The 18,523-nt window shown below is 46.6% G+C and overlaps 38 non-coding genes and 5 pseudogenes across 38 annotated transcripts; all 43 read left to right on the top strand.

Moving 5' to 3' along the window:
• Positions 1-282: 282 nt before the first annotated feature.
• LOC147266984 (5S ribosomal RNA) lies at positions 283-401 on the top strand. The gene has a single exon (XR_015114515.1). It is a non-coding gene; the product is annotated as a 5S ribosomal RNA (ribosomal RNA).
• A 310-nt stretch (positions 402-711) lies between these two features.
• Positions 712-830, top strand: LOC147266983 (5S ribosomal RNA; annotated as a pseudogene).
• A 309-nt stretch (positions 831-1,139) lies between these two features.
• LOC147266982 (5S ribosomal RNA) lies at positions 1,140-1,258 on the top strand (annotated as a pseudogene).
• Positions 1,259-1,568: 310 nt separating this feature from the next.
• LOC147266981 (5S ribosomal RNA) lies at positions 1,569-1,687 on the top strand. The gene has a single exon (XR_015115120.1). It is a non-coding gene; the product is annotated as a 5S ribosomal RNA (ribosomal RNA).
• A 310-nt stretch (positions 1,688-1,997) lies between these two features.
• LOC147266980 (5S ribosomal RNA) lies at positions 1,998-2,116 on the top strand. Its single transcript, XR_015114119.1, has one exon. It is a non-coding gene; the product is annotated as a 5S ribosomal RNA (ribosomal RNA).
• Positions 2,117-2,426: 310 nt separating this feature from the next.
• Positions 2,427-2,545, top strand: LOC147266979 (5S ribosomal RNA). Its single transcript, XR_015114624.1, has one exon. It is a non-coding gene; the product is annotated as a 5S ribosomal RNA (ribosomal RNA).
• Positions 2,546-2,855: 310 nt separating this feature from the next.
• On the top strand, positions 2,856-2,974 carry LOC147266978 (5S ribosomal RNA; annotated as a pseudogene).
• A 309-nt stretch (positions 2,975-3,283) lies between these two features.
• LOC147266977 (5S ribosomal RNA) lies at positions 3,284-3,402 on the top strand. Its single transcript, XR_015114305.1, has one exon. It is a non-coding gene; the product is annotated as a 5S ribosomal RNA (ribosomal RNA).
• A 310-nt stretch (positions 3,403-3,712) lies between these two features.
• LOC147266976 (5S ribosomal RNA) lies at positions 3,713-3,831 on the top strand. The gene has a single exon (XR_015114980.1). It is a non-coding gene; the product is annotated as a 5S ribosomal RNA (ribosomal RNA).
• A 309-nt stretch (positions 3,832-4,140) lies between these two features.
• LOC147266975 (5S ribosomal RNA) lies at positions 4,141-4,259 on the top strand. The gene has a single exon (XR_015115554.1). It is a non-coding gene; the product is annotated as a 5S ribosomal RNA (ribosomal RNA).
• A 309-nt stretch (positions 4,260-4,568) lies between these two features.
• On the top strand, positions 4,569-4,687 carry LOC147266974 (5S ribosomal RNA). Its single transcript, XR_015114613.1, has one exon. It is a non-coding gene; the product is annotated as a 5S ribosomal RNA (ribosomal RNA).
• Positions 4,688-4,997: 310 nt separating this feature from the next.
• LOC147266973 (5S ribosomal RNA) lies at positions 4,998-5,116 on the top strand. The gene has a single exon (XR_015115165.1). It is a non-coding gene; the product is annotated as a 5S ribosomal RNA (ribosomal RNA).
• A 309-nt stretch (positions 5,117-5,425) lies between these two features.
• Positions 5,426-5,544, top strand: LOC147266972 (5S ribosomal RNA). The gene has a single exon (XR_015112846.1). It is a non-coding gene; the product is annotated as a 5S ribosomal RNA (ribosomal RNA).
• A 309-nt stretch (positions 5,545-5,853) lies between these two features.
• LOC147266971 (5S ribosomal RNA) lies at positions 5,854-5,972 on the top strand. Its single transcript, XR_015115053.1, has one exon. It is a non-coding gene; the product is annotated as a 5S ribosomal RNA (ribosomal RNA).
• A 310-nt stretch (positions 5,973-6,282) lies between these two features.
• On the top strand, positions 6,283-6,401 carry LOC147266970 (5S ribosomal RNA). The gene has a single exon (XR_015113586.1). It is a non-coding gene; the product is annotated as a 5S ribosomal RNA (ribosomal RNA).
• A 309-nt stretch (positions 6,402-6,710) lies between these two features.
• Positions 6,711-6,829, top strand: LOC147266969 (5S ribosomal RNA). The gene has a single exon (XR_015112973.1). It is a non-coding gene; the product is annotated as a 5S ribosomal RNA (ribosomal RNA).
• Positions 6,830-7,139: 310 nt separating this feature from the next.
• Positions 7,140-7,258, top strand: LOC147266968 (5S ribosomal RNA). The gene has a single exon (XR_015114979.1). It is a non-coding gene; the product is annotated as a 5S ribosomal RNA (ribosomal RNA).
• A 309-nt stretch (positions 7,259-7,567) lies between these two features.
• Positions 7,568-7,686, top strand: LOC147266967 (5S ribosomal RNA). The gene has a single exon (XR_015113181.1). It is a non-coding gene; the product is annotated as a 5S ribosomal RNA (ribosomal RNA).
• A 310-nt stretch (positions 7,687-7,996) lies between these two features.
• Positions 7,997-8,115, top strand: LOC147266966 (5S ribosomal RNA). The gene has a single exon (XR_015114978.1). It is a non-coding gene; the product is annotated as a 5S ribosomal RNA (ribosomal RNA).
• A 309-nt stretch (positions 8,116-8,424) lies between these two features.
• On the top strand, positions 8,425-8,543 carry LOC147266965 (5S ribosomal RNA). Its single transcript, XR_015112989.1, has one exon. It is a non-coding gene; the product is annotated as a 5S ribosomal RNA (ribosomal RNA).
• A 309-nt stretch (positions 8,544-8,852) lies between these two features.
• On the top strand, positions 8,853-8,971 carry LOC147266964 (5S ribosomal RNA). Its single transcript, XR_015114602.1, has one exon. It is a non-coding gene; the product is annotated as a 5S ribosomal RNA (ribosomal RNA).
• Positions 8,972-9,281: 310 nt separating this feature from the next.
• LOC147266963 (5S ribosomal RNA) lies at positions 9,282-9,400 on the top strand. Its single transcript, XR_015113585.1, has one exon. It is a non-coding gene; the product is annotated as a 5S ribosomal RNA (ribosomal RNA).
• A 309-nt stretch (positions 9,401-9,709) lies between these two features.
• Positions 9,710-9,828, top strand: LOC147266962 (5S ribosomal RNA). The gene has a single exon (XR_015112972.1). It is a non-coding gene; the product is annotated as a 5S ribosomal RNA (ribosomal RNA).
• Positions 9,829-10,138: 310 nt separating this feature from the next.
• LOC147266961 (5S ribosomal RNA) lies at positions 10,139-10,257 on the top strand. The gene has a single exon (XR_015114977.1). It is a non-coding gene; the product is annotated as a 5S ribosomal RNA (ribosomal RNA).
• A 309-nt stretch (positions 10,258-10,566) lies between these two features.
• Positions 10,567-10,685, top strand: LOC147266960 (5S ribosomal RNA). The gene has a single exon (XR_015113180.1). It is a non-coding gene; the product is annotated as a 5S ribosomal RNA (ribosomal RNA).
• A 310-nt stretch (positions 10,686-10,995) lies between these two features.
• LOC147266959 (5S ribosomal RNA) lies at positions 10,996-11,114 on the top strand. Its single transcript, XR_015114976.1, has one exon. It is a non-coding gene; the product is annotated as a 5S ribosomal RNA (ribosomal RNA).
• A 309-nt stretch (positions 11,115-11,423) lies between these two features.
• On the top strand, positions 11,424-11,542 carry LOC147266958 (5S ribosomal RNA). Its single transcript, XR_015112988.1, has one exon. It is a non-coding gene; the product is annotated as a 5S ribosomal RNA (ribosomal RNA).
• A 309-nt stretch (positions 11,543-11,851) lies between these two features.
• On the top strand, positions 11,852-11,970 carry LOC147266957 (5S ribosomal RNA). The gene has a single exon (XR_015114591.1). It is a non-coding gene; the product is annotated as a 5S ribosomal RNA (ribosomal RNA).
• A 309-nt stretch (positions 11,971-12,279) lies between these two features.
• Positions 12,280-12,398, top strand: LOC147266956 (5S ribosomal RNA). Its single transcript, XR_015115163.1, has one exon. It is a non-coding gene; the product is annotated as a 5S ribosomal RNA (ribosomal RNA).
• Positions 12,399-12,707: 309 nt separating this feature from the next.
• LOC147266955 (5S ribosomal RNA) lies at positions 12,708-12,826 on the top strand. Its single transcript, XR_015112833.1, has one exon. It is a non-coding gene; the product is annotated as a 5S ribosomal RNA (ribosomal RNA).
• Positions 12,827-13,135: 309 nt separating this feature from the next.
• Positions 13,136-13,244, top strand: LOC147266954 (5S ribosomal RNA; annotated as a pseudogene).
• Positions 13,245-13,554: 310 nt separating this feature from the next.
• On the top strand, positions 13,555-13,673 carry LOC147266953 (5S ribosomal RNA). The gene has a single exon (XR_015114118.1). It is a non-coding gene; the product is annotated as a 5S ribosomal RNA (ribosomal RNA).
• Positions 13,674-13,982: 309 nt separating this feature from the next.
• LOC147266952 (5S ribosomal RNA) lies at positions 13,983-14,101 on the top strand. Its single transcript, XR_015114204.1, has one exon. It is a non-coding gene; the product is annotated as a 5S ribosomal RNA (ribosomal RNA).
• A 310-nt stretch (positions 14,102-14,411) lies between these two features.
• LOC147266951 (5S ribosomal RNA) lies at positions 14,412-14,530 on the top strand. The gene has a single exon (XR_015115077.1). It is a non-coding gene; the product is annotated as a 5S ribosomal RNA (ribosomal RNA).
• Positions 14,531-14,839: 309 nt separating this feature from the next.
• Positions 14,840-14,958, top strand: LOC147266950 (5S ribosomal RNA). The gene has a single exon (XR_015115586.1). It is a non-coding gene; the product is annotated as a 5S ribosomal RNA (ribosomal RNA).
• A 309-nt stretch (positions 14,959-15,267) lies between these two features.
• On the top strand, positions 15,268-15,386 carry LOC147266949 (5S ribosomal RNA). Its single transcript, XR_015112822.1, has one exon. It is a non-coding gene; the product is annotated as a 5S ribosomal RNA (ribosomal RNA).
• Positions 15,387-15,695: 309 nt separating this feature from the next.
• LOC147266948 (5S ribosomal RNA) lies at positions 15,696-15,804 on the top strand (annotated as a pseudogene).
• A 310-nt stretch (positions 15,805-16,114) lies between these two features.
• On the top strand, positions 16,115-16,233 carry LOC147266947 (5S ribosomal RNA). Its single transcript, XR_015114117.1, has one exon. It is a non-coding gene; the product is annotated as a 5S ribosomal RNA (ribosomal RNA).
• A 309-nt stretch (positions 16,234-16,542) lies between these two features.
• Positions 16,543-16,661, top strand: LOC147266946 (5S ribosomal RNA). The gene has a single exon (XR_015114202.1). It is a non-coding gene; the product is annotated as a 5S ribosomal RNA (ribosomal RNA).
• Positions 16,662-16,971: 310 nt separating this feature from the next.
• On the top strand, positions 16,972-17,090 carry LOC147266945 (5S ribosomal RNA). Its single transcript, XR_015115076.1, has one exon. It is a non-coding gene; the product is annotated as a 5S ribosomal RNA (ribosomal RNA).
• A 309-nt stretch (positions 17,091-17,399) lies between these two features.
• On the top strand, positions 17,400-17,518 carry LOC147266944 (5S ribosomal RNA). The gene has a single exon (XR_015115585.1). It is a non-coding gene; the product is annotated as a 5S ribosomal RNA (ribosomal RNA).
• A 309-nt stretch (positions 17,519-17,827) lies between these two features.
• On the top strand, positions 17,828-17,946 carry LOC147266943 (5S ribosomal RNA). Its single transcript, XR_015113093.1, has one exon. It is a non-coding gene; the product is annotated as a 5S ribosomal RNA (ribosomal RNA).
• A 310-nt stretch (positions 17,947-18,256) lies between these two features.
• On the top strand, positions 18,257-18,375 carry LOC147266942 (5S ribosomal RNA). Its single transcript, XR_015114116.1, has one exon. It is a non-coding gene; the product is annotated as a 5S ribosomal RNA (ribosomal RNA).
• The last annotated feature ends 148 nt before the right edge of the window (positions 18,376-18,523 follow it).

Raw genomic sequence — 18,523 nt, 5'->3', positions numbered from 1 at the left:
GCTTTGAGTCTTTGGGGACCAGCATGAGCGAGCTTCCCTCACACACCTTTTCTTGAAGCGCCCTCTGCAGCTTTGGAATGGAATTTCATGCAGTGGTTAATTTGAAGAAGACAGATGGCAGATGCAGTACTTTTCTCTCGATGACATCAACATTCTTTTCTTTTATTGACAGGACACCGATTTGGCGTGTGAAAAGACCCTGAGGCTGTTGCGCATCACTTTTTTTCTGAGGTTGTAAATTGTGTGAAATGGATATAGAGCCCATGTGTGTCAGAGTCAAAGGCTTATGGCCATACCACTCTGAACACGCCCAATCTCGTCTGATCTCGGAAGCTAAGCAGGGTCGGGCCTGGTTAGTACTTGGATGGAAGACCGCCTGGGAATACCAGGTGCTGTAAGCTTTTTTATTTCTTTGTGAGGAAAGGGCAGCTTTGAGTCTTTGGGGACCAGCATGAGCGAGCTTCCCTCACACACCTTTTCTTGAAGCGCCCTCTGCAGCTTTGGAATGGAATTTCATGCAGTGGTTAATTTGAAGAAGACAGATGGCAGATGCAGTACTTTTCTCTAGATGACATCAACATTCTTTTCTTTGTATTGACAGGACAACTATTTGGTGTGTAAAAAGACCGTGAGGCGTTTGCACATCACATTTTTTTTGAGGTTGTAAAGTGAGTGAAATGGATATAGAGCCCATGTGTGTGAGAGTCAAGGGCTTACGGCCATACCACTCTGAACACGCCCGATCTCGTCTGATCTCGGAAGCTTAGCATGGTCGGGCCTTGTTAGTACTTGGAAGGAAGACCGCCTGGGAATACCAGGTGCTGTAAGCTTATTTGTTTCATTGTGAGGAAAGGGCCGCTTTGAGTCTTTGGGGACCAGCATGAGCGAGCTTCCCTCACTCACCTTTTCTTGAAGCGCCCTCTGCAGCTTTCGAATGGAATTTCATGCAGTGGTTAATTTGAAGAAGACAGATGGCAGATGCAGTACTTTTCTCTCGATGACATCAACATTCTTTTCTTTTATTGACAGGACACGTATTTGGCGTGTGAAAAGACCCTGAGGCTGTTGCGCATCACTTTTTTTCTGAGGTTGTAAATTGTGTGAAATGGATATAGAGCCCATATGTGTCAGAGTCAAAGGCTTATGGCCATACCACTCTTAACACGCCCGATCTCGTCTGATCTCAGAAGCTAAGCAGGGTCGGGCCTGGTTAGTACTTGGATGGAAGACTGCCTGGGAATGCCAGGTGCTGTAAGCTTTTTTGTTTCATTGTGAGGAAAGGGCAGCTTTGAGTGTTTGGGGACCAGCATGAGCGAGCTTCCCTCACACACCTTTTCTTGAAGCGCCCTCCACAGCTTTGGAATGGAATGGCATGCAGTGTGTAATTTGAAGTAGACAGATTGCAGATGCAGTACTTTTCTCTCGATGACATCAACATTTTTTTCTTTGTATTGACAGGACAACTATTTGGTGTGTAAAAAGACCCTGAGGCTTTTGCGCATCACTTTTTTTCTGAGGTTGTAAATTGTGTGAAATGGATATAGAGCCCATGTGTGTCACAGTCAAAGGCTTATGGCCATACCACTCTGAACACGCCCGATCTCGTCTGATCTCGGAAGCTAAGCAGGGTTGGGCCTGGTTAGTACTTGGATGGGAGACCGCCTGGGAATACCAGGTGCTGTAAGCTTTTTTTTTTCATTGTGAGGAAAGGGCAGCTTTGAGTGTTTGGGGACCAGCATGAGCGAGCTTCCCTCACACACCTTTTCTTGAAGCGCCCTCCACAGCTTTCGAATGGAATGTCATGCAGTGTGTAATTTGAAGTAGACAGATTGCAGATGCAGTACTTTTCTCTAGATGACATCAACATTCTTTTCTTTGTATTGACAGGACAACTATTTGGTGTGTAAAAAGACTGTGAGGCTGTTGCACATCACATTTTTTTTGAGGTTGTAAAGTGAGTGAAATGGATATAGAGCCCATGTGTGTGAGAGTCAAGGGCTTACGGCCATACCACTCTGAACACGCCCGATCTCGTCTGATCTCGGAAGCTTAGCAGGGTCGGGCCTGGTTAGTACTTGGATGGAAGACCGCCTGGGAATACCAGGTGCTGTAAGCTTTTTTGTTTCATTGTGAGGAAAGGGCCGCTTTGAGTCTTTGGGGACCAGCATGAGCGAGCTTCCCTCACACACCTTTTCTTGAAGCACCTTTCTGCAGCTTTGGAATGGAATTTCATGCAGTGGTTAATTTGAAGAAGACAGATGGCAGATGCAGTACTTTTCTCTCGATGACATCAACATTCTTTTCTTTTATTGACAGGACACCGATTTGGCGTGTGAAAAGACCCTGAGGCTGTTGCGCATCACTTTTTTTCTGAGGTTGTAAAGTGTGTGAAATGGATATAGAGCCCATGTGTGTCAGTGTCAAGGGCTTACGGCCATACCACTCTGAACACGCCCGATCTCGTCTGATCTCGGAAGCTAAGCAGGGTCGGGCCTGGTTAGTACTTGGATGGGAGACCGCCTGGGAATACCAGGTGCTGTAAGCTTTTTTGTTTCATTGTGAGGAAAGGGCAGCTTTGAGTGTTTGGGGACCAGCATGAGCGAGCTTCCCTCACACACCTTTTCTTGAAGCGCCCTCCACAGCTTTCGAATGGAATGTCATGCAGTGTGTAATTTGAAGTAGACAGATTGCAGATGCAGTACTTTTCTCTAGATGACATCAACATTCTTTTCTTTGTATTGACAGGACAACTATTTGGTGTGTAAAAAGACTGTGAGGCTGTTGCACATCACATTTTTTTTGAGGTTGTAAAGTGAGTGAAATGGATATAGAGCCCATGTGTGTCAGAGTCAAGGGCTTACGGCCATACCACTCTGAACACGCCCGATCTCGTCTGATCTCGGATGCTTAGCAAGGTCGGGCCTGGTTAGTACTTGGATGGAAGACCGCCTGGGAATACCAGGTGCTGTAAGCTTTTTTGTTTCATTGTGAGGAAAGGGCCGCTTTGAGTGTTTGGGGACCAGCATGAGCGAGCTTCCCTCACACACCTTTTCTTGAAGGGCCCTCTGCAGCTTTGGAATGGAATTTCATGCAGTGGTTAATTTGAAGAAGACAAATGGCAGATGCAGTACTTTTCTCTCGATGACATCAACATTCTTTTGTTTTATTGACATGACACCGATTTGGCGTGTGAAAAGACCCTGAGGCTGTTGCGCTTCACTTTTTTTCTGAGGTTGTAAAGTGAGTGAAATGGATATAGAGCCCATGTGTGTGAGAGCCAAGGGCTTACGGCCATACCACTCTGAACACGCCCGATCTCGTCTGATCTCGGAAGCTAAGCAGGGTCGGGCCTTTTTAGTACTTGGATGGGAGACCGCCTGGGAATACCAGGTGCTGTAAGCTTTTTTTTTTCATTGTGAGGAAAGGGCAGCTTTGAGTGTTTGGGGACCAGCATGAGCGAGCTTCCCTCACACACCTTTTCTTGAAGCGCCCTCCACAGCTTTCGAATGGAATGTCATGCAGTGTGTAATTTGAAGTAGACAGATTGCAGATGCAGTACTTTTCTCTAGATGACATCAACATTCTTTTCTTTGTATTGACAGGACAACTATTTGGTGTGTAAAAAGACTGTGAGGCTGTTGCACATCACATTTTTTTTGAGGTTGTAAAGTGAGTGAAATGGATATAGAGCCCATGTGTGTGAGAGTCAAGGGCTTACGGCCATACCACTCTGAACACGCCCGATCTCGTCTGATCTCGGAAGCTTAGCAAGGTCGGGCCTGGTTAGTACTTGGATGGAAGACCGCCTGGGAATACCAGGTGCTGTAAGCTTTTTTGTTTCATTGTGAGGAAAGGGCCGCTTTGAGTGTTTGGGGACCAGCATGAGCGAGCTTCCCTCACACACCTTTTCTTGAAGGGCCCTCTGCAGCTTTGGAATGGAATTTCATGCAGTGGTTAATTTGAAGAAGACAAATGGCAGATGCAGTAATTTTCTCTCGATGACATCAACATTCTTTTGTTTTTTTGACAGGACACGTATTTGGCGTGTGAAAAGACCCTGAGGCTGTTGCGCTTCACTTTTTTTCTGAGGTTGTAAATTGTGTGAAATGGATATAGAGCCCATGTGTGTGAGAGTCAACAGCTTACGGCCATACCACTCTGAACACGCTCGATCTCGTCTGATCTCGGAAGCTAAGCAGGGTTGGGCCTGGTTAGTACTTGGATGGGAGACCGCCTGGGAATACCAGGTGCTGTAAGCTTTTTTGTTTCATTGTGAGGAAAGGGCAGCTTTGAGTGTTTTGGGACCAGCATGAGCGAGCTTCCCTCACACACCTTTTCTTGAAGGGCCCTCCACAGCTTTGGAATGGAATGTCATGCAGTGGTTAATTTGAAGTAGACAGATGGCAGATGCAGTACTTTTCTCTAGATGACATCAACATTCTTTTCTTTTATTGACAGGACACCTATTTGGCGTGTGAAAAGACCCTGAGGCTGTTGCGCTTCACTTTTTTTCTGAGGTTGTAAAGTGAGTGAAATGGATATAGAGCCCATGTGTGTAAGAGTCAAGGGCTTACGGCCATACCACTCTGAACACGCCCGATCTCGTCTGATCTCGGAAGCTAAGCAGGGTCGGGCCTGGTTAGTACTTGGATGGGAGACCGCCTGGGAATACCAGGTGCTGTAAGCTTTTTTGTTTCATTGTGAGGAAAGGGCAGCTTTGAGTGTTTGGGGACCAGCATGAGCGAGCTTCCCTCACACACCTTTTCTTGAAGCGCCCTCCACAGCTTTCGAATGGAATGTCATGCAGTGTGTAATTTGAAGTCGACAGATTGCAGATGCAGTACTTTTCTCTCGATGACATCAACATTCTTTTCTTTGTATTGACAGGACACCTATTTGGTGTGTAAAAAGACTGTGAGGCTTTTGCACATCACATTTTTTTTGAGGTTGTAAAGTGAGTGAAATGGATATAGAGCCCATGTGTGTGAGAGTCAAGGGCTTACGGCCATACCACTCTGAACACTCCCGATCTCGTCTGATCTCGGAAGCCTAGCAGGGTCGGGCCTGGTTAGTACTTGGATGGAAGACCGCCTGGGAATACCAGGTACTGTAAGCCTTTTTGTTTCATTGTGAGGAAAGGGCCGCTTTGAGACTTTGGGGACCAGCATGAGCGAGCTTCCCTCACACACCTTTTCTTGAAGGGCCCTCTGCAGCTTTGGAATGGAATTTCATGCAGTGGTTAATTTGAAGAAGACAGATGGCAGATGCAGTACTTTTCTCTCGATGACATCAACATTCTTTTGTTTTATTGACATGACACCGATTTGGCGTGTGAAAAGACCCTGAGGCTGTTGCGCATCACTTTTTTTCTGAGGTTGTAAAGTGTGTGAAATGGATATAGAGCCCATGTGTGTGAGAGTCAAGAGCTTACGGCCATACCACTCTGAACACGCCCGATCTCGTCTGATCTCGGAAGCTAAGCAGGGTTGGGCCTGGTTAGTACTTGGATGGGAGACCGCCTGGGAATACCAGGTGCTGTAAGCTTTTTTGTTTCATTGTGAGGAAAGGGCAGCTTTGAGTGTTTTGGGACCAGCATGAGCGAGCTTCCCTCACACACCTTTTCTTGAAGCGCCCTCCACAGCTTTGGAATGGAATGTCATGCAGTGGTTAATTTGAAGTAGACAGATGGCAGATGCAGTACTTTTCTCTAGATGACATTAACATTCTTTTCTTTTATTGACAGGACACCTATTTGGCGTGTGAAAAGACCCTGAGGCTGTTGCGCTTCACTTTTTTTCTGAGGTTGTAAAGTGTGTGAAATGGATATAGAGCCCATGTGTGTGAGAGTCAAGGGCTTACGGCCATACCACTCTGAACACGCCCGATCTCGTCTGATCTCGGAAGCTAAGCAGGGTCGGGCCTGGTTAGTACTTCGATGGGAGACCGCCTGGGAATACCAGGTGCTGTAAGCTTTTTTGTTTCATTGTGAGGAAAGGGCAGCTTTGAGTGTTTGGGGACCAGCATGAGCGAGCTTCCCTCACACACCTTTTCTTGAAGCGCCCTCCACAGCTTTCGAATGGAATGTCATGCAGTGTGTAATTTGAAGTAGACAGATTGCAGATGCAGTACTTTTCTCTAGATGACATCAACATTCTTTTCTTTGTATTGACAGGACAACTATTTGGTGTGTAAAAAGACCGTGAGGCTGTTGCACATCACATTTTTTTTGAGGTTGTAAAGTGAGTGAAATGGATATAGAGCCCATGTGTGTGAGAGTCAAGGGCTTACGGCCATACCACTCTGAACACGCCCGATCTCGTCTGATCTCGGAAGCTTAGCAGGGTCGGGCCTGGTTAGTAGTTGGATGGGAGACCGCCTGGGAATACCAGGTGCTGTAAGCTTTTTTGTTTCATTGTGAGGAAAGGGCCGCTTTGAGTCTTTGGGGACCAGCATGAGCGAGCTTCCCTCACACACCTTTTCTTGAAGCGCCCTCTGCAGCTTTGGAATGGAATTTCATGCAGTGGTTAATTTGAAGAAGACAGATGGCAGATGCAGTACTTTTCTCTCGATGACATCAACATTCTTTTCTTTTATTGACAGGACACCGATTTGGCGTGTGAAAAGACCCTGAGGCTGTTGCGCATCACTTTTTTTCTGAGGTTGTAAATTGTGTGAAATGGATATAGAGCCCATGTGTGTCAGAGTCAAAGGCTTATGGCCATACCACTCTGAACACGCTCGATCTCGTCTGATCTCGGAAGCTAAGCAGGGTCGGGCCTGGTTAGTACTTGGATGGGAGACCGCCTGGGAATACCAGGTGCTGTAAGCTTTTTTGTTTCATTGTGAGGAAAGCGCAGCTTTGAGTGTTTGGGGACCAGCATGAGCGAGCTTCCCTCACACACCTTTTCTTGAAGCGCCCTCCACAGCTTTCGAATGGAATGTCATGCAGTGTGTAATTTGAAGTAGACAGATTGCAGATGCAGTACTTTTCTCTAGATGACATCAACATTCTTTTCTTTGTATTGACAGGACAACTATTTGGTGTGTAAAAAGACTGTGAGGCTGTTGCACATCACATTTTTTTTGAGGTTGTAAAGTGAGTGAAATGGATATAGAGCCCATGTGTGTCAGAGTCAAGGGCTTACGGCCATACCACTCTGAACACGCCCGATCTCGTCTGATCTCGGAAGCTTAGCAAGGTCGGGCCTGGTTAGTACTTGGATGGAAGACCGCCTGGGAATACCAGGTGCTGTAAGCTTTTTTGTTTCATTGTGAGGAAAGGGCTGCTTTGAGTGTTTGGGGACCAGCATGAGCGAGCTTCCCTCACACACCTTTTCTTGAAGGGCCCTCTGCAGCTTTGGAATGGAATTTCATGCAGTGGTTAATTTGAAGAAGACAAATGGCAGATGCAGTACTTTTTTCTCGATGACATCAACATTCTTTTGTTTTATTGACATGACACCGATTTGGCGTGTGAAAAGACCCTGAGGCTGTTGCGCTTCACTTTTTTTCTGAGGTTGTAAAGTGAGTGAAATGGATATAGAGCCCATGTGTGTGAGAGCCAAGGGCTTACGGCCATACCACTCTGAACACGCCCGATCTCGTCTGATCTCGGAAGCTAAGCAGGGTCGGGCCTTGTTAGTACTTGGATGGGAGACCGCCTGGGAATACCAGGTGCTGTAAGCTTTTTTTTTTCATTGTGAGGAAAGGGCAGCTTTGAGTGTTTGGGGACCAGCATGAGCGAGCTTCCCTCACACACCTTTTCTTGAAGCGCCCTCCACAGCTTTCGAATGGAATGTCATGCAGTGTGTAATTTGAAGTAGACAGATTGCAGATGCAGTACTTTTCTCTAGATGACATCAACATTCTTTTCTTTGTATTGACAGGACAACTATTTGGTGTGTAAAAAGACTGTGAGGCTGTTGCACATCACATTTTTTTTGAGGTTGTAAAGTGAGTGAAATGGATATAGAGCCCATGTGTGTGAGAGTCAAGGGCTTACGGCCATACCACTCTGAACACGCCCGATCTCGTCTGATCTCGGAAGCTTAGCAAGGTCGGGCCTGGTTAGTACTTGGATGGAAGACCGCCTGGGAATACCAGGTGCTGTAAGCTTTTTTGTTTCATTGTGAGGAAAGGGCCGCTTTGAGTGTTTGGGGACCAGCATGAGCGAGCTTCCCTCACACACCTTTTCTTGAAGGGCCCTCTGCAGCTTTGGAATGGAATTTCATGCAGTGGTTAATTTGAAGAAGACAAATGGCAGATGCAGTAATTTTCTCTCGATGACATCAACATTCTTTTGTTTTTTTGACAGGACACGTATTTGGCGTGTGAAAAGACCCTGAGGCTGTTGCGCTTCACTTTTTTTCTGAGGTTGTAAATTGTGTGAAATGGATATAGAGCCCATGTGTGTGAGAGTCAACAGCTTACGGCCATACCACTCTGAACACGCTCGATCTCGTCTGATCTCGGAAGCTAAGCAGGGGTGGGCCTGGTTAGTACTTGGATGGGAGACCGCCTGGGAATACCAGGTGCTGTAAGCTTTTTTGTTTCATTGTGAGGAAAGGGCAGCTTTGAGTGTTTTGGGACCAGCATGAGCGAGCTTCCCTCACACACCTTTTCTTGAAGCGCCCTCCACAGCTTTGGAATGGAATGTCATGCAGTGGTTAATTTGAAGTAGACAGATGGCAGATGCAGTACTTTTCTCTAGATGACATCAACATTCTTTTCTTTTATTGACAGGACACCTATTTGGCGTGTGAAAAGACCCTGAGGCTGTTGCGCTTCACTTTTTTTCTGAGGTTGTAAAGTGAGTGAAATGGATATAGAGCCCATGTGTGTAAGAGTCAAGGGCTTACGGCCATACCACTCTGAACACGCCCGATCTCGTCTGATCTCGGAAGCTAAGCAGGGTCGGGCCTGGTTAGTACTTGGATGGGAGACCGCCTGGGAATACCAGGTGCTGTAAGCTTTTTTGTTTCATTGTGAGGAAAGGGCAGCTTTGAGTGTTTGGGGACCAGCATGAGCGAGCTTCCCTCACACACCTTTTCTTGAAGCGCCCTCCACAGCTTTCGAATGGAATGTCATGCAGTGTGTAATTTGAAGTAGACAGATTGCAGATGCAGTACTTTTCTCTAGATGACATCAACATTCTTTTCTTTGTATTGACAGGACAACTATTTGGTGTGTAAAAAGACCGTGAGGCTGTTGCACATCACATTTTTTTTGAGGTTGTAAAGTGAGTGAAATGGATATAGAGCCCATGTGTGTGAGAGTCAAGGGCTTACGGCCATACCACTCTGAACACGCCCGATCTCGTCTGATCTCGGAAGCTTAGCAGGGTCGGGCCTGGTTAGTAGTTGGATGGGAGACCGCCTGGGAATACCAGGTGCTGTAAGCTTTTTTGTTTCATTGTGAGGAAAGGGCCGCTTTGAGTCTTTGGGGACCAGCATGAGCGAGCTTCCCTCACACACCTTTTCTTGAAGCGCCCTCTGCAGCTTTGGAATGGAATTTCATGCAGTGGTTAATTTGAAGAAGACAGATGGCAGATGCAGTACTTTTCTCTCGATGACATCAACATTCTTTTCTTTTATTGACAGGACACCGATTTGGCGTGTGAAAAGACCCTGAGGCTGTTGCGCATCACTTTTTTTCTGAGGTTGTAAATTGTGTGAAATGGATATAGAGCCCATGTGTGTCAGAGTCAAAGGCTTATGGCCATACCACTCTGAACACGCTCGATCTCGTCTGATCTCGGAAGCTAAGCAGGGTCGGGCCTGGTTAGTACTTGGATGGGAGACCGCCTGGGAATACCAGGTGCTGTAAGCTTTTTTGTTTCATTGTGAGGAAAGGGCAGCTTTGAGTGTTTGGGGACCAGCATGAGCGAGCTTCCCTCACACACCTTTTCTTGAAGCGCCCTCCACAGCTTTCGAATGGAATGTCATGCAGTGTGTAATTTGAAGTAGACAGATTGCAGATGCAGTACTTTTCTCTAGATGACATCAACATTCTTTTCTTTGTATTGACAGGACAACTATTTGGTGTGTAAAAAGACTGTGAGGCTGTTGCACATCACATTTTTTTTGAGGTTGTAAAGTGAGTGAAATGGATATAGAGCCCATGTGTGTGAGAGTCAAGGGCTTACGGCCATACCACTCTGAACACGCCCGATCTCGTCTGATCTCGGAAGCTTAGCAAGGTCGGGCCTGGTTAGTACTTGGATGGAAGACCGCCTGGGAATACCAGGTGCTGTAAGCTTTTTTGTTTCATTGTGAGGAAAGGGCCGCTTTGAGTGTTTGGGGACCAGCATGAGCGAGCTTCCCTCACACACCTTTTCTTGAAGGGCCCTCTGCAGCTTTGGAATGGAATTTCATGCAGTGGTTAATTTGAAGAAGACAAATGGCAGATGCAGTACTTTTCTCTCGATGACATCAACATTCTTTTGTTTTATTGACATGACACCGATTTGGCGTGTGAAAAGACCCTGAGGCTGTTGCGCTTCACTTTTTTTCTGAGGTTGTAAAGTGAGTGAAATGGATATAGAGCCCATGTGTGTGAGAGCCAAGGGCTTACGGCCATACCACTCTGAACACGCCCGATCTCGTCTGATCTCGGAAGCTAAGCAGGGTCGGGCCTTGTTAGTACTTGGATGGGAGACCGCCTGGGAATACCAGGTGCTGTAAGCTTTTTTTTTTCATTGTGAGGAAAGGGCAGCTTTGAGTGTTTGGGGACCAGCATGAGCGAGCTTCCCTCACACACCTTTTCTTGAAGCGCCCTCCACAGCTTTCGAATGGAATGTCATGCAGTGTGTAATTTGAAGTAGACAGATTGCAGATGCAGTACTTTTCTCTAGATGACATCAACATTCTTTTCTTTGTATTGACAGGACAACTATTTGGTGTGTAAAAAGACTGTGAGGCTGTTGCACATCACATTTTTTTTGAGGTTGTAAAGTGAGTGAAATGGATATAGAGCCCATGTGTGTGAGAGTCAAGGGCTTACGGCCATACCACTCTGAACACGCCCGATCTCGTCTGATCTCGGAAGCTTAGCAAGGTCGGGCCTGGTTAGTACTTGGATGGAAGACCGCCTGGGAATACCAGGTGCTGTAAGCTTTTTTGTTTCATTGTGAGGAAAGGGCCGCTTTGAGTGTTTGGGGACCAGCATGAGCGAGCTTCCCTCACACACCTTTTCTTGAAGGGCCCTCTGCAGCTTTGGAATGGAATTTCATGCAGTGGTTAATTTGAAGAAGACAAATGGCAGATGCAGTAATTTTCTCTCGATGACATCAACATTCTTTTGTTTTTTTGACAGGACACGTATTTGGCGTGTGAAAAGACCCTGAGGCTGTTGCGCTTCACTTTTTTTCTGAGGTTGTAAATTGTGTGAAATGGATATAGAGCCCATGTGTGTGAGAGTCAACAGCTTACGGCCATACCACTCTGAACACGCTCGATCTCGTCTGATCTCGGAAGCTAAGCAGGGGTGGGCCTGGTTAGTACTTGGATGGGAGACCGCCTGGGAATACCAGGTGCTGTAAGCTTTTTTGTTTCATTGTGAGGAAAGGGCAGCTTTGAGTGTTTTGGGACCAGCATGAGCGAGCTTCCCTCACACACCTTTTCTTGAAGCGCCCTCCACAGCTTTGGAATGGAATGTCATGCAGTGGTTAATTTGAAGTAGACAGATGGCAGATGCAGTACTTTTCTCTAGATGACATCAACATTCTTTTCTTTTATTGACAGGACACCTATTTGGCGTGTGAAAAGACCCTGAGGCTGTTGCGCTTCACTTTTTTTCTGAGGTTGTAAAGTGAGTGAAATGGATATAGAGCCCATGTGTGTAAGAGTCAAGGGCTTACGGCCATACCACTCTGAACACGCCCGATCTCGTCTGATCTCGGAAGCTAAGCAGGGTCGGGCCTGGTTAGTACTTGGATGGGAGACCGCCTGGGAATACCAGGTGCTGTAAGCTTTTTTTTTCATTGTGAGGAAAGGGCAGCTTTGAGTGTTTGGGGACCAGCATGAGCGAGCTTCCCTCACACACCTTTTCTTGAAGCGCCCTCCACAGCTTTCGAATGGAATGTCATGCAGTGTGTAATTTGAAGTCGACAGATTGCAGATGCAGTACTTTTCTCTCGATGACATCAACATTCTTTTCTTTGTATTGACAGGACACCTATTTGGTGTGTAAAAAGACTGTGAGGCTGTTGCACATCACATTTTTTTTGAGGTTGTAAAGTGAGTGAAATGGATATAGAGCCCATGTGTGTGAGAGTCAAGGGCTTACGGCCATACCACTCTGAACACTCCCGATCTCGTCTGATCTCGGAAGCCTAGCAGGGTCGGGCCTGGTTAGTACTTGGATGGAAGACCGCCTGGGAATACCAGGTACTGTAAGCCTTTTTGTTTCATTGTGAGGAAAGGGCCGCTTTGAGACTTTGGGGACCAGCATGAGCGAGCTTCCCTCACACACCTTTTCTTGAAGGGCCCTCTGCAGTTTTGGAATGGAATTTCATGCAGTGGTTAATTTGAAGAAGACAGATGGCAGATGCAGTACTTTTCTCTCGATGACATCAACATTCTTTTGTTTTATTGACATGACACCGATTTGGCGTGTGAAAAGACCCTGAGGCTGTTGCGCATCACTTTTTTTCTGAGGTTGTAAAGTGTGTGAAATGGATATAGAGCCCATGTGTGTGAGAGTCAAGAGCTTACGGCCATACCACTCTGAACACGCCCGATCTCGTCTGATCTCGGAAGCTAAGCAGGGTTGGGCCTGGTTAGTACTTGGATGGGAGACCGCCTGGGAATACCAGGTGCTGTAAGCTTTTTTGTTTCATTGTGAGGAAAGGGCAGCTTTGAGTGTTTTGGGACCAGCATGAGCGAGCTTCCCTCACACACCTTTTCTTGAAGCGCCCTCCACAGCTTTGGAATGGAATGTCATGCAGTGGTTAATTTGAAGTAGACAGATGGCAGATGCAGTACTTTTCTCTAGATGACATTAACATTCTTTTCTTTTATTGACAGGACACCTATTTGGCGTGTGAAAAGACCCTGAGGCTGTTGCGCTTCACTTTTTTTCTGAGGTTGTAAAGTGTGTGAAATGGATATAGAGCCCATGTGTGTGAGAGTCAAGGGCTTACGGCCATACCACTCTGAACACGCCTGATCTCGGAAGCTAAGCAGGGTTGGGCCTGGTTAGTACTTGGATGGGAGTCCGCCTGGGAATACCAGGTGCTGTAAGCTTTTTTGTTTCATTGTGAGGAAAGGGCAGCTTTGAGTGTTTGGGGACCAGCATGAGCGAGCTTCCCTCACACACCTTTTCTTGAAGCGCCCTCCACAGCTTTCGAATGGAATGTCATGCAGTGTGTAATTTGAAGTAGACAGATTGCAGATGCAGTACTTTTCTCTAGATGATATCAACATTCTTTTCTTTGTATTGACAGGACAACTATTTGGTGTGTAAAAAGACTGTGAGGCTGTTGCACATCACATTTTTTTTGAGGTTGTAAAGTGAGTGAAATGGATATAGAGCCCATGTGTGTGAGAGTCAAGGGCTTACGGCCATACCACTCTGAACACGCCCGATCTCGTCTGATCTCGGAAGCTTAGCAGGGTCGGGCCTGGTTAGTACTTGGATGGAAGACCGCCTGGGAATACCAGGTGCTGTAAGCTTTTTTGTTTCATTGTGAGGAAAGGGCCGCTTTGAGACTTTGGGGACCAGCATGAGCGAGCTTCCCTCACACACCTTTTCTTGAAGCGCACTCCACAGCTTTGGAATGGAATGTCATGCAGTGGTTAATTTGAAGTAGACAGATGGCAGATGCAGTACTTTTCTCTAGATGACATCAACATTCTTTTCTTTTATTGACAGGACACCTATTTGGCGTGTGAAAAGACCCTGAGGCTTTTGCGCTTCACTTTTTTTCTGAGGTTGTAAAGTGAGTGAAATGGATATAGAGCCCATGTGTGTAAGAGTCAAGGGCTTACGGCCATACCACTCTGAACACGCCCGAGCTCGTCTGATCTTGGAAGCTAAGCAGGGTCGGGCCTGGTTAGTACTTGGATGGGAGACCGCCTGGGAATACCAGGTGCTGTAAGCTTTTTTGTTTCATTGTGAGGAAAGGGCAGCTTTGAGTGTTTGGGGACCAGCATGAGCGAGCTTCCCTCACACACCTTTTCTTGAAGCGTCCTCCACAGCTTTCGAATGGAATGTCATGCAGTGTGTAATTTGAAGTAGACAGATTGCAGATGCAGTACTTTTCTCTAGATGACATCAACATTTTTTTCTTTGTATTGACAGGACAACTATTTGGTGTGTAAAAAGACCGTGAGGCTTTTGCACATCACATTTTTTTTGAGGTTGTAAAGTGAGTGAAATGGATATAGAGCCCATGTGTGTGAGAGTCAAGGGCTTACGGCCATACCCCTCTGAACACGCCCGATCTCGTCTGATCTCGGAAGCTTAGCAGGGTCGGGCCTGGTTAGTACTTGGATGGAAGGCCGCCTGGGAATACCAGGTGCTGTAAGCTTTTTTGTTTCATTGTGAGGAAAGGGCCGCTTTGAGTCTTTGGGGACCAGCATGAGCGAGCTTCCCTCACACACCTTTTCTTGAAGCGCCCTCCGCAGCTTTCGAATGGAATATCATGCAGTGTGTAATTTGAAGAAGACAGATGGCAGATGCAGTACTTTTCTCTCGATGACATCAACATTCTTTTGTTTTATTGACAGGACACCGATTTAGCGTGTGAAAAGACCCTGAGGCTGTTGCGCATCACTTTTTTTCTGAGGTTGTAAAGTGTGTGAAATGGATATAGAGCCCATGTGTGTGAGAGTCAAGAGCTTACGGCCATACCACTCTGAACACGCCCGATCTCGTCTGATCTCGGAAGCTAAGCAGGGTTGGGCCTGGTTAGTACTTGGATGGGAGACCGCCTAGGAATACCAGGTGCTGTAAGCTTTTTTGTTTCATTGTGAGGAAAGGGCAGCTTTGAGTGTTTTGGGACTAGCATGAGCGAGCTTCCCTCACACACCTTTTCTTGAAGCGCCCTCCACAGCTTTGGAATGGAATGTCATGCAGTGGTTAATTTGAAGTAGACAGATGGCAGATGCAGTACTTTTCTCTCGATGACATCAACATTCTTTTGTTTTATTGACATGACACCGATTTGGCGTGTGAAAAGACCCTGAGGCTGTTGCGCATCACTTTTTTTCTGAGGTTGTAAAGTGAGTGAAATGGATATAGAGCCCATGTGTGTGAGAGTCAAGAGCTTACGGCCATACCACTCTGAACACGCCCGATCTCGTCTGATCTCGGAAGCTAAGCAGGGTTGGGCCTGGTTAGTACTTGGATGGGAGACCGCCTGGGAATACCAGGTGCTGTAAGCTTTTTTGTTTCATTGTGAGGAAAGGGCAGCTTTGAGTGTTTTGGGACCAGCATGAGCGAGCTTCCCTCACACACCTTTTCTTGAAGCGCCCTCCACAGCTTTGGAATGGAATGTCATGCAGTGGTTAATTTGAAGTAGACAGATGGCAGATGCAGTACTTTTCTCTAGATGACATTAACATTCTTTTCTTTTATTGACAGGACACCTATTTGGCGTGTGAAAAGACCCTGAGGCTGTTGCGCTTCACTTTTTTTCTGAGGTTGTAAAGTGTGTGAAATGGATATAGAGCCCATGTGTGTGAGAGTCAAGGGCTTACGGCCATACCACTCTGAACACGCCTGATCTCGGAAGCTAAGCAGGGTTGGGCCTGGTTAGTACTTGGATGGGAGACCGCCTGGGAATGCCAGGTGCTGTAAGCTTTTTTGTTTCATTGTGAGGAAAGGGCAGCTTTGAGTGTTTGGGGACCAGCATGAGCGAGCTTCCCTCACACACCTTTTCTTGAAGCGCCCTCCACAGCTTTCGAATGGAATGTCATGCAGTGTGTAATTTGAAGTAGACAGATTGCAGATGCAGTACTTTTCTCTAGATGACATCAACATTCTTTTCTTTGTATTGACAGGACAACTATTTGGTGTGTAAAAAGACTGTGAGGCTGTTGCACATCACATTTTTTTTGAGGTTGTAAAGTGAGTGAAATGGATATAGAGCCCATGTGTGTGAGAGTCAAGGGCTTACGGCCATACCACTCTGAACACGCCCGATCTCGTCTGATCTCGGAAGCTTAGCAGGGTCGGGCCTGGTTAGTACTTGGATGGAAGACCGCCTGGGAATACCAGGTGCTGTAAGCTTTTTTGTTTCATTGTGAGGAAAGGGCCGCTTTGAGACTTTGGGGACCAGCATGAGCGAGCTTCCCTCACACACCTTTTCTTGAAGCGCACTCCACAGCTTTGGAATGGAATGTCATGCAGTGGTTAATTTGAAGTAGACAGATGGCAGATGCAGTACTTTTCTCTAGATGACATCAACATTCTTTTCTTTTATTGACAGGACACCTATTTGGCGTGTGAAAAGACCCTGAGGCTGTTGCGCTTCACTTTTTTTCTGAGGTTGTAAAGTGAGTGAAATGGATATAGAGCCCATGTGTGTAAGAGTCAAGGGCTTACGGCCATACCACTCTGAACACGCCCGAGCTCGTCTGATCTTGGAAGCTAAGCAGGGTCGGGCCTGGTTAGTACTTGGATGGGAGACCGCCTGGGAATACCAGGTGCTGTAAGCTTTTTTGTTTCATTGTGAGGAAAGGGCAGCTTTGAGTGTTTGGGGACCAGCATGAGCGAGCTTCCCTCACACACCTTTTCTTGAAGCGTCCTCCACAGCTTTCGAATGGAATGTCATGCAGTGTGTAATTTGAAGTAGACAGATTGCAGATGCAGTACTTTTCTCTAGATGACATCAACATTTTTTTCTTTGTATTGACAGGACAACTATTTGGTGTGTAAAAAGACCGTGAGGCTTTTGCACATCACATTTTTTTTGAGGTTGTAAAGTGAGTGAAATGGATATAGAGCCCATGTGTGTGAGAGTCAAGGGCTTACGGCCATACCCCTCTGAACACGCCCGATCTCGTCTGATCTCGGAAGCTTAGCAGGGTCGGGCCTGGTTAGTACTTGGATGGAAGGCCGCCTGGGAATACCAGGTGCTGTAAGCTTTTTTGTTTCATTGTGAGGAAAGGGCCGCTTTGAGTCTTTGGGGACCAGCATGAGCGAGCTTCCCTCACACACCTTTTCTTGAAGCGCCCTCCGCAGCTTTCGAATGGAATATCATGCAGTGTGTAATTTGAAGAAGACAGATGGCAGATGCAGTACTTTTCTCTCGATGACATCAACATTCTTTTGTTTTATTGACAGGACACCGATTTAGCGTGTGAAAAGACCCTGAGGCTGTTGCGCATCACTTTTTTTCTGAGGTTGTAAAGTGTGTGAAATGGATATAGAGCCCATGTGTGTGAGAGTCAAGAGCTTACGGCCATACCACTCTGAACACGCCCGATCTCGTCTGATCTCGGAAGCTAAGCAGGGTTGGGCCTGGTTAGTACTTGGATGGGAGACCGCCTAGGAATACCAGGTGCTGTAAGCTTTTTTGTTTCATTGTGAGGAAAGGGCAGCTTTGAGTGTTTTGGGACTAGCATGAGCGAGCTTCCCTCACACACCTTTTCTTGAAGCGCCCTCCACAGCTTTGGAATGGAATGTCATGCAGTGGTTAATTTGAAGTAGATAGATGGCAGATGCAGTACTTTTCTCTCGATGACATCAACATTCTTTTCTTTTATTGACAGGACACCTATTTGGCGTGTGAAAAGACCCTGAGGCTGTTGCGCTTCACTTTTTTTCTGAGGTTGTAAAGTGAGTGAAATGGATATAGAGCCCATGTGTGTAAGAGTCAAGTGCTTACGGCCATACCACTCTGAACACGCCCGATCTCGTCAGATCTCGGAAGCTAAGCAGGGTTGGGCCTGGTTAGTACTTGGATGGGAGACCGCCTGGGAATACCAGGTGCTGTAAGCTTTTTTGTTTCATTGTGAGGAAAGGGCAGCTTTGAGTGTTTGGGGACCAGCATGAGCGAGCTTCCCTCACACACCTTTTCTTGAAGCGCCCTCCACAGCTTTCGAATGGAATGTCATGCAGTGTGTAATTTGAAGTAGACAGATTGCAGATGCAGTACTTTTCTCTAGATGACATCAACATTCTTTTCTTTGTATTGACAGGACAACTATTTGGTGTGTAAAAAGACTGTGAGGCTGTTGCACATCACATTTTTTTTGAGGTTGTAAAGTGAGTGAAATGGATATAGAGCCCATGTGTGTGAGAGTCAAGGGCTTACGGCCATACCACTCTGAACACGCCCGATCTCGTCTGATCTCGGAAGCTTAGCAGGGTCGGGCCTGGTTAGTACTTGGATGGAAGACCGCCTGGGAATACCAGGTGCTGTAAGCTTTTTTGTTTCATTGTGAGGAAAGGGCCGCTTTGAGACTTTGGGGACCAGCATGAGCGAGCTTCCCTCACACACCTTTTCTTGAAGCGCACTCCACAGCTTTGGAATGGAATGTCATGCAGTGGTTAATTTGAAGTAGACAGATGGCAG

Source organism: Aulostomus chinensis, chromosome 4 (genome assembly GCF_037954235.1).
Source record: "Aulostomus chinensis isolate RoL2024-O1b breed Wild chromosome 4, RoL_Achi_v1.0, whole genome shotgun sequence".
Lineage (NCBI taxonomy): Eukaryota > Metazoa > Chordata > Actinopteri > Syngnathiformes > Aulostomidae > Aulostomus > Aulostomus chinensis.
The sequence above is the reverse complement of the archived record's forward strand: the minus strand, read 5'-3'. Positions and strand labels throughout refer to the sequence as shown.